Source organism: Amia ocellicauda, chromosome 3 (assembly GCF_036373705.1).
Source record: "Amia ocellicauda isolate fAmiCal2 chromosome 3, fAmiCal2.hap1, whole genome shotgun sequence".
Lineage (NCBI taxonomy): Eukaryota > Metazoa > Chordata > Actinopteri > Amiiformes > Amiidae > Amia > Amia ocellicauda.
The window spans coordinates 44,392,578-44,403,013 of record NC_089852.1 but is presented as its reverse complement, the minus strand read 5'-3'; the positions used below and the strand labels follow the sequence as shown (position 1 = coordinate 44,403,013).

Below are 10,436 nucleotides of genomic sequence, written 5' to 3'. Positions count from 1 at the left end.
GTCCCACAGCTAGAGTCCCTGCCCTTTGTAAGCATCGCCCTTCAGAAAGGGGGCACTGAGGCTGATTGCACCGACTGCTGGCACTGAGGTCCTGTTAAATAGGGGATGTTAAATAGTCCACCTGTAACTAATTAGGAGAGAGCACACCTGAATTGCATTGGATTACAATACTTTGTCCAGAGCCCGCAAGACCAGCCCTAGTACAGCGTCGGCTGAACTAAGTGCTTTAAATGTTTGGATTGTTATACTCTATGTAACTGCCTGTTCTGATTGCAGAAAAGGTGAAGCTAAGCTGTCATGGCTACCATCTAGCACTTCCACTTTCCCCTACTAGATGTCGCCATCACCTTTCCTTATCTGTCGCTTCTCCCAGCTCCCTTCAATAATTCAATTAACCTTCCAGGAACCCTTGTACACTGCGGTGATCACCCCCTGCTCCCATTCGCTCTGCACCTTCATCTTGTTTCTCTGCTGCACATTTAAACCCTTCACTCACTCCCAGTGACTGAAGTTTTGTTAGTTTACCGCCACATCTCAGAGTGTTACTCCCTGTGTCTTATTATTGCCTCGTTCCCTGGATTCCTTGCCTGACCTACCGACTATGACTTTGTACTTTCCTCATTGCTCTGTTTGCCTGATCACCCAACCCTTGCCTGTGACCATGACCATGTCTACACCTTGCCCTGAATGCCGTGTCTTGCTGGTATCTGACCCACACCTGTCTGACCACCTCTATCCCGCACTGCAAATGGGTCCCCTGTTCCCGTGCCCAGAGGTACATTACATAAGCGCACAACAGTACTCTACAATCTCACTGTACAAGAGTATATGCAATGCAGCCGTTTCTGGTTACAGAAACGCTGTCAATATATAGTGCAACCTGCGCAAAGTAAGATGGTAATTAACAAACAGTAGGTGCCCTTACGAATATAGGTGCAGTAATAATACAATTAAATAAAGTAAACAACCAGTACTTAGTAGAGCTCGGTCATTATGTCCATGGGTCCGTGTCCGCCTGCTGGGGAGAACAAGTCAACAACACAAGTAAATAGGACACTCCACAAGTTGGGGTGCTGGAGGAGTAAACAAAGTGTTATGACCTCAAACTGATGTTTACATGCAGAAAAATGCAATTTATTAATGTCTAAACAAGACATTATGAGTGTAACATTCAATCCCTGGACCCTTATACACTCACCTAAAGGATTATTAGGAACACCATACTAATACTGTGTTTGACCCCCTTTCGCCTTCAGAACTGCCTTAATTCTACGTGGCATTGATTCAACAAGGTGCTGAAAGCATTCTTTAGAAATGTTGGCCCATATTGATAGGATAGCATCTTGCAGTTGATGGAGATTTGTGGGATGCACATCCAGGGCACGAAGCTCCCGTTCCACCACATCCCAAAGATGCTCTATTGGGTTGAGATCTGATGACTGTGGGGGCCAGTTTAGTACAGTGAACTCATTGTCATGTTCAAGAAACCAATTTGAAATGATTCGACCTTTGTGACATGGTGCATTATCCTGCTGGAAGTAGCCATCAGAGGAAGGGTACATGGTGGTCATAAAGGGATGGACATGGTCAGAAACAATGCTCAGGTAGGCCGTGGCATTTAAACGATGCCCAATTGGCACTAAGGGGCCTAAAGTGTGCCAAGAAAACATCCCCCACACTATTACACCACCACCACCAGCCTGCACAGTGGTAACAAGGCATGATGGATCCATGTTCTCATTCTGTTTACGCCAAATTCTGACTCTACCATCTGAATGTCTCAACAGAAATCGAGACTCATCAGACCAGGCAACATTTTTCCAGTCTTCAACTGTCCAATTTTGGTGAGCTTGTGCAAATTGTAGCCTCTTTTTCCTATTTGTTGTGGAGATGAGTGGTACCCGGTGGGGTCTTCTGCTGTTGTAGCCCATCCGCCTCAAGGTTGTACGTGTTGTGGCTTCACAAATGCTTTGCTGCATACCTTGGTTGTAACGAGTGGTTATTTCAGTCAAAGTTGCTCTTCTATCAGCTTGAATCAGTCGGCCCATTCTCCTCTGACCTCTAGCATCAACAAGGCATTTTCGCCCACAGGACTGCCGCATACTGGATGTTTTTCCCTTTTCACACCATTCTTTGTAAACCCAAAAATGGTTGTGCGTGAAAATCCCAGTAACTGAGCAGATTGTGAAATACTCAGACCGGCCCGTCTGGCACCAACAACCATGCCACGCTCAAAATTGCTTAAATCACCTTTCTTTCCCATTCAGACATTCAGTTTGGAGTTCAGGAGATTGTCTTGACCAGGACCACACCCCTAAATGCATTGAAGCAACTGCCATGTGATTGGTTGGTTAGATAATTGCATTAATGAGAAATTGAACAGGTGTTCCTAATAATCCTTTAGGTGAGTGTATAATATTATTGTAGCGACCTTGCCTTGAAATGGTCGTTGGTGAAATAAAAGCACTCGAGGCAGAGTTTTTCAAAACAAAAGTACAGGGGTACTTCCCTTTTTCCTTCAGATTCTCTCCCAAACTCGCAGATGTTTCTCTCCATTAAACTCCCACTCAAATCAAACTCCCGGACTGTCATGGGGATGGGGGGAGCCACACACACAAACATCCCTCCCTAACCCAACACAACATCCCACACGTAACACACATTCACACTCATGCACACACAAAGATAGACAGACAGAGTCCCCGAACTGACTCACCCACCCTGCATACACACTTTTACATCCTCCCCCCCACCTTTGGGCTGCCCTACTGGCCCTTACACACAGACACCCGCCAGGATCGTTACATTATATACAGTGCAAATATATAAAAATAGGTCAAATAAAAAGCAGCACTTATTTGTTGAACACATGGTTGTGTGGCAAAAAGGTGCTATTGAGTCAACTGGAACAAACTTGTAGAGTTAGGACCGAGCTCTGTACTAAGTTGTGTACTAGCTAGTACTGTACTATCTCGGGATCATCTCCAGTTGCGTACTAGAGTTAGTACCCATTGCAATGAAAAAAGAAGACTAACTGATCCCCAGCTTTAGTCCGGTACTAAAGATCAGGGCTGCATCCAAAACTGCATACTACATACTAAGCACTAAAGTTACACTGAAGTATGTACTTTAAGCGTGTAGATTAACAAAAACACACAAATTTGGACACTAATTATGTAATCAAATCGCGCCGTGTTGAACTTTCCCTTTGCCCTTTAATGACGACTTCCTGTAAACAAAAGACATTAATGGTAATTTTAATATTTCTCATGATTATTTATTTACACTCACATAAATCATTAACATACCTAGCCTATGTGTACAGTTTTTGCTACAATTGAAAACGAGTTATCCACCATTTCACAGACATGAAATTATCTCGGACACGCCCCTTTTCAGTACATGGCTTTATGGGATTGAAAAGTGTTTAGTGCTACCATACTTCGTTTTCGAAATGGAAGAAGTATCCCTCTGGGTACTTTTCACATACTATTATACTCGTACTGTGTATGTGGATGTACTATGGTGGCGTACTGTTTTGACATACTATTTAGTGCGCTATTATGCAGTTCTGGATGCATCCTAAGTTAGTTTTTATGCTACTAAGCAGGAAGCGAAGTCAGTGAAGAGGGCCGGGCCTTGCTTCAACTAGCAAATCTGCCTTTTTGCAGCACATACACAGGGCAGGTGGTGAAATGTTAGTGCACGTTGGCAGTGCTAATCCTGTTAAAATGTGAATGCCATTTACACAATATAATGCTACATTTATTTTAGTAACAATAATATGTATTCAGAATTATTTTTTGTTTGTGAATATATTTAAATTTAAACTCAAGACAATATTGTGTGCAAAAATATATATATGGCACAAAATACATATCTAAGGTTAAATTGCATTTCTCCTTGCACTTTTCCCCCCAAATGAGGCCAAAACCTATTATCCAGACTAAACATTTAATACGATGTTGGTCTGAATTAGTTTAACAAAATTAATGGAAGCAATGAAGTTCGGGCCCGACACCGCTCCTGTACAGAGCTGTGGACCTGGGCCCCTTTCATCATACCTGGTTTAACTAATTCAGGTTTACCAGACATTAGCTGGATTCAGTTAATCCAATAATTTAAAACAGGCTGTCTCCGTTCCTCGAAGCTTGTCTCGTTAACTGGATCCCAATTTAAGAAATAGGGGTGCGTGCGCATGCTCATGCTGCCTCACAAGGGAGGATTACAGAGCACAGAAACACTGATCTTCACCAGAGATTATGTCAAAACAGAGAACAACTTGTGTCAGCCTGACTGATTAATGGTAAGTTATGGGGAATATAAAGACATTTTCGCAGCTAAATGCAACACTGCTGCTGCTGCCAAATCTAGAGAGGAAGCATGGCAAAAATTTTAAATGTTTTTTTTTTATTGCACAGGCTATGTATTTACCCCAATTTCATAATTTCACAAACATCCAATTTAAATCTGCATGCTTGTAGTAATGGAATGTAACATGGACTGAGAGTTTGCTGCATCAGAATCATTAGCTCTATTGTTTTGTCATTGTGCCATTGTTTTTTAAATATAATACTTTAATTAGTACAACATAATACCAATGTTTGCCTTTTTAGTAAAATGAACAGGGAATTATCCCATCATATTGACCTAACAAAAATATTTAAACAATGATTTCTGACAAATAAGATTTCCTACACCTTCCTCGAATCTCTGACACAAACTCTGAGTATCCTTGAATCAGAGCCTGGCCACTTATGTTCATTACTTGAAATGAGGTAGGTGGATTCACAGATCATATGGGAATAACTGAGTCATGGATGATGTACAGTTTTATCCAAAATCTGATACCCTACTGTCCAGCACAGTCAAGGTATAACTGTTGTTAAAATTGTTATTAACGTCGTAAGCACCTGTACGTCGTTTGGTCTCATTTGGTCCTGAGGTGCTTTGATGGGGATCTGGCTGTACAGCACCAATGACTTTGTGAAACTTTGCATAATAATGTAGACTATAAAACTATAACGATATGATTAGATATTTATTAAATTGCATATAACCTCGTAGCAGCAGCTTCGCCGATATTAAGTGAGTATAGGAATACACCACTAGCAATAAAGCGCAGCACTGCGTATAATCTGCATTACTGTCAAAGCACGGCTGCACCGGCTGGTTTGATAATGTACAGCTCAAGTAATTTATTAGGTAAAATATACCTTGTCGACTGAATATGTAGCGCTCAGTAGAAAACATGAGAATGATGCAAATTATCTTGATCTCTCAGTACTCGTTCTCTACGAAAAGCTGATCTAATTAAAATTGCTCATTGATCTCTAAGGAAGGGCGTTGCCATTTCAGAGGGGTGTGTCAACCACTTTCATTTGGGTAGAAGCACGAGTTTTTCCGCACAGATCCGTCTAACTCAAAGTTAGCCTGCGCCGGAGCAGGTTAACGATGAGTTACTATAGTAACTTACTCAGCAGGACTTTAAGCTTCCTTCTATTAAATAAGACTGACTTCTGTCAAGTAATCCTCAAAGTTATCTGGCTAACTTTGTTAGCCAGCTACGAGGAACTGGTCCCTGAGTTGGAGCTCTCAGCGTTGAGCCACAGCCCTGCCCCGGCACGGCAGGACATTAATTCCTATAGAGATTTCAATAATCTATATTCTTGGTTATTTCATAGCATTTAAAGAAACCTTGCAGCTGACAATTTGTACATAGGTTATTTTTATTTTATTTAGCTATGGTGTCAATTTCATCCATGTACACCAGAGCATTTGCTGCTTTTCATTCATTAAAATTATTATTATTTATTATATTAGCAGATTTGCACATGCTGTATCTCTCGTCCGACTGCCCTGTGATCGGCTCAGCAAGTTTCTATCTTTTCTTTGGAATTTAATTTTGATCTCGTTGCAATCCCAGGTCTCTGGATCAATCCTTTATCAGTCACCTGTTTGATGCTAATTATGTTATATTATAGGGCACTGTAGTTTTGAAAAGCGCGTTTACTGCATTGATGCACACAGCTGTAATACTAGCAGCCATTTTAAAGCGCATTCACGTTACCTAATACTATAGGCTATGTAATATTTCGGTGTCATGCTAATTTTATGACTAGTTCTTTGTTAATACTGTTATTGTTAATTTGAAAATTGAACCGAATCGAAAATGTGTGGAATTGTTACACCCCTATTAGTGAGCAAACATTTGATGAGCTTCATGGCAAAACGTGATACTTAAGCCAATTCCACACATAATTCAGGTTCTTGATATGGATATATTATTAGAGGGTACAATTTCACTTAGTATACACAGTTTAATCTTAAACGAGTTATGTCTTGAAATCCCAATGTTAAAAACTGCATCCCCCCCAAAACGCGACATTCCTGATTTGTATCAAAACGCAATATATCCATTTTCAAATTAACACTGATCTCTGAAACGTTACACGTTCACACGATCACAATGAATACAAATCAAATCCTATATCTCCAAATCCTAGACTGTGATTCTGAAATACAGTTTCTTTAAAATAACCTTGTATACAAAATAAGAGTGGAATGACAGCTGATTTCCATGGAATGACAGGCCTGGAATACTGAAAACACACTGAAAACTTAATAGGATTGTTTTCACACAGACATACACACAGATTGATTTACAAGCAGGTCTCACAAATGAAATACTTTGGACATTGTATGGTTTGTTGAAAGGCAAGCTCCATGATACCACTTCCTGCATTGACAACAAAGAACCATGCTCTTGATTGGTTCATTTACTTTCAAAACTAAACGAACCTTATCTACTGCAGAAAAATGCACAATACTTCATATTTGATTTTATAAAACCTATTGCTTTAATGTTAAAATGGAATAAAATAGAAATTACTTATTGAATGTCAATTACTGTGATGAAATGGATTAACTATCATTTTCTGAAGTATGCAATTAATATAATTATCATAATGCTGATGTCTTTATTGCTGTTAAATGCTACCTTCTACCTACCTTAAATGCCACATTGCTCCGTGGTCCAGTTCTGATGCTCATGTGCATTGTAGGCACTTTCAGCAGTGGACAGGGGTCAGCATGGGCACCCTGACTGGTCTGTGGCTACGCAGCCCCATACGCAACAAACTGCGATGATCTGTGTGTTCGGACACCTTTCTATCAGAACCAGCATTAACGTTTTCAGCAATTTGAGCTACAGTAGCTCATCTGTTGGATCGGACCACACGGGCCAGCCTTCGCTCCTCACTTGCATCAGTGAGCCTTGGCCGCCCATGACCCTGTCGCCGGTTCACTGCTTTTCCTTCCTTGGACCACTTTTGATAGGTACTGACCACTACAGACCAGGAACACCCCACAAGAGCTGCAGTTTTGGAGATGCTCTGACTCAGTCGTCTAGCCATCACAATTTGGACCTTGTCAAAGTTGCTCGGATCCTTACGCTTGCCCATTTTTCCTGCTTCTAACACATCAACTTTGAGGACAAAATGTTCACTTGCTGCCTAATATATCCCACCCATTGACAGGTGCCATGATAACGAGATTATCAGTGTTATTCACTTCACCTGTCAGTGGTCATAATGTTATGGCTGATGAGGTATGTGTTTGGGTAAAATGAATATTTTTGTTTTATTCTATAAACAACTGACAACATTTCTCCCAAATTAAACATGTAGAGATACTGATTTAAGACAAAATTGCAGTGGTCTTAATTTCTTCCTGAACTGTGTATATTTGTGCTGTTTTCAGCACGTTTCCGATATTCCAGGTCTGTCATTCCATAGAAAGCAGCTGTCATTCCATATCATTCCATTTTTATTTTTATGTATATAAGGTTATTTTAAAGAAAGCATATTCAGGATTTTAGGATTCCTGTGTGGGATTTGGAGATATAGCCGTCCTTCTGTTTTCCCCATTATAGTCAATGGGCATTCCATTTTGTCATTCATTTTAGTTTGTCCCAGGTACGGCCTCCTGTCCTGACCAGTGATGTTTATGGCAAAGTTGGATCACCATCTACCCCAGCTGACATGTTTTCCAAAAGAAAGCAGGTGTTTCTGGACAGAAAATGGCCAAGCATTTGAAGAATCTGCAAGAGGTCAATGTGCGTGCTGTTTAGAAATATTGAAAAAAAAAAAAAAGTTTTTTCTTTTAATTCATTATGGACAGTGATATGATATTCTCAATGAGAGAAAGAGAGAGAGGAAAACATACAATATAGAGCATAATTTCTAAAATCGAAATCACTACAGTTTTCAGGACACCATTGGTCAGAGAAATATTCTGAAATTTGCAAGCACACTTTTTAATGTAGTATTTTAATGGATTTGCTGTGAATATTTCCTTAGTTATGCCAACACTAAACACTGGTGCGTCTATGTTTACAGTCAATTTGTTAAATTTGTATCAATCTGTACAGATGAGATATCAATCTCAAAAGAGAAGCGATCATTATGGCTCTTTGCCTCTACCTTGGCGAAGATGATGGATGTCTCGTCAAGGGTAAGTCAAATTCAGGAAAAAGAAAGGCACTAAAACTTTGTAAATAGATCAAATCCATGATCATAACTTTGTTGGAAGATTGGTCCCTCTAGCCACTAGAAGAGGAGGGGCAGAAATGTTTCAAATACATAGACAGCTGACAAAATTGATCCAAAGACAAAGTGGGAGGGTTCAGAAGTGGGCAGCCATGTTGTGGGACTTTTCAAGGCAGTTTGTGTTACAGTAAAAAGGTTTTAAATAGGTGTTGCATTTTTACAACTGTGGGTCTCTGAAGGACAGACACATAAAGACAGTGTATGGTCAGGGCTTCTCAGGTTCAAATGAAAACCTGCACTGATTAAAGATGGTCAGGCTATGACACATCAGCAAGATAGATGAAGTCTTATGACAAAATGTAATGATCGCTTTTTATGTAATTGAAATATACAGAACATCCAGGGAGATGACATCATTGCAGACCTGCAGAAGACTACCATGGGCATATACGTCATTGAGAGGGAGAGTGGATACGTTGGAGAATATGAATGGTCAAAATGGTCCTTCCAACACTACATATTACAGTTCTATGGACAAGATTGGTTCACTTCTATGTTTCGAAGAAAAATATTTGTGCTGCTTATTGGAATCTCTGCACTGAGGTTGTTGTTGTTTTTTTTTCTCTAATTTTTTTTTGCAACTTTGAAAAGTCAGTGTTTCTATCGCAGTACTTGTACATTTTGTTAAGATTGCAGTACAGTGTGTTTTTTTTAGCCTGTCCACTTGCTCCTTTGCAATTTGCAGAGATAATTGCATGTGTTCTACTAAGTCTGTGCATTCTCTGTGACATAATAGTCACTTATGTTTCAATTCTGTTGGTTTGTACTTTTTTCTGTCCTGAATGTGAAGTTATTGGAAGTTTGATAATATCTTAAAATGATTAGTTAAAATTATTATTTTTTCATTGTAAACACTAAAGTATGAGGTAGTTGAATTTACTCATACATATTGGTTAATAGCAACACAACCTCCATAATGCATGTACGTAGAATGAAAATGCATAGATCTAGTTGGAATTTAGAACATTTAAGAAATTTCTACTCCAAATAGCTGAGCTGAAATCACTGGAAAAAAAAAATAGTAAACTGAACTTTATATATATATATATATATATATATATATATATATATATATATATATATATATATATATATATATATATATATATATATATATATATATATAATGTGTGTGTGTGTATTTAAATAAATCAATTTCGTGTAACCACTTACCTAAAAAAAAAAGAATATTTAGATAACAAAAAATACATTTTTTTTTCAGTGTAGCCATTTAGAAATAATACAAACTTTTCAATCAATAGAACCGTTATTGTATTGTTACACATCTCTGCCCTCTTGGGATGATTGAGGAATATATATCTATATCTATATCGTGTTAGTATTTGCTTGGAGATCATGTGACAAGGCTTTGTTAAAATTAACTATGTAATTTGTACTCTGAGTATTTTTTTAATGAGCTACTGGTGATCAGTAACAATTATTCAATTTCTGTCCAATCTATATCGTCGCAATAATTCTTCATCATCACACCGTTGTAACACCTTTCCTTTCACGGAAGCTGCGCTGACGCTGTCATCTCATTGCTGCCGTCTGCCAACTCCTATCTAGTCAGGGGACCTCGTGAGGTCTCCTAAATATTGGTCTAGTTAGGAGTAATTTTAATTCTAAAGAATCTTTATGAATAGCCATTACTCCTAAGAGTACAAGTAGGAACAAATGTATGTCACTCTCAGATATTGCAGGCACTTAGGACCGATGTATCTCTGTCAGACGTTTTATAAATACGGGCCCAGGACTCCTCTGCAGTTCAAATTCACCTCTTTTTGTAGTCCCTTATGACTGCTTAATTAGCTAAACTAACCCAAT

The 10,436-nt window shown here is 39.1% G+C and overlaps 1 long non-coding RNA gene across 1 annotated transcript; it reads left to right on the top strand.

The window, feature by feature from the left end:
* Window positions 1–4,218: 4,218 nt before the first annotated feature.
* On the top strand, window positions 4,219–9,635 carry LOC136747336 (uncharacterized). The gene is made up of 4 exons (XR_010816477.1): window positions 4,219–4,306; window positions 7,967–8,116; window positions 8,432–8,514; window positions 8,944–9,635. It is a non-coding gene; the product is annotated as an uncharacterized LOC136747336 (long non-coding RNA).
* Window positions 9,636–10,436: the final 801 nt, after the last annotated feature.